This window comes from Dipodomys merriami, unplaced genomic scaffold (assembly GCF_024711535.1).
Source record: "Dipodomys merriami isolate MVZ:Mamm:240054 unplaced genomic scaffold, mDipMer1.0.p SCAF_1136, whole genome shotgun sequence".
NCBI lineage: Eukaryota > Metazoa > Chordata > Mammalia > Rodentia > Heteromyidae > Dipodomys > Dipodomys merriami.
In genome coordinates, this window is record NW_027202423.1 from 203541 (window position 1) to 204502 (window position 962).

The following is a 962-nucleotide window of genomic DNA, read 5'->3' on the forward strand; positions in this document are numbered from 1 at the left end:
TTGCTGAGGAGTAGGATTGTTGGATCTGTAGTAGGAAGACCCTTACTCAGGCAGGCCAGACCACCTAGTCATCTGGAGTGACAGAGCCCACTGCAACAAAGTTGTTAACAAAGAAGCGACTTTATTAAGAAGGCTCCTACAATGACTGGTTAGGGCCACAGCACAGTCTCGGGAGCTGGAACTGTGACCCCTAGGGGCCCATGTACTTTGGTTTTTAAAGGCAAAATTCAGGAGGTCAAACCTGGTCATGCAGTTGACCAATGAGATTGACACACACACAAAAGATTGCACAGTCATACTAGACCACATGCAGGTGGCCAATCAAGTTAGAGTTTGTCACATAATGACTGTTTAAACCCGCTTATAACTTTTGGGTTAATGACTCACAAATTCAGTGGGTAAGGTAAAGTACACACAAAAGGCAGAGTTTACAGTAAGCATACACAAAGGAGGAGTTTAGTGGAGTTTACCATAAGCACTTGAAAAAGTCGCAGTTTATGGTAAGCTCTGTAAGTTGCCAGTAGGAGCTAGTTTACAATCTATCTGTTTCATTGGTCAGTCTGTAACTGTGTACAGACTGTGTACAGTCTGTAACAGTACAGTACAGAGTCTGTAACAGTGAGTTAGGTTGTTAAGTGGAGGAGGACAGAGGGGAATTCTTTCCATTCCAGGAACTGGGCTGGTTGGAACCAAGTTCTAGTAAACCTTGATTAAAGGATTTTCTTCTTCTAAAAATCTGTAAAACAAAGGCAAAGCCATGAAAGAAACTACACGCTCAAGTCTCCTCTCAGGGCCTACTTCAGATCTTAGGGTAGTTCTATGTTTAGTTTTTTGAGGAACCTCCATTCTGCCTTCCAGAGTGGGTGAACCAGTTTACATTCCTACCATCAATTTAGTAGTGTTCCATTTAGCCACATCCACTCCCACATCTGTTATTATTTGCTCTCTTGATAATGGCCATT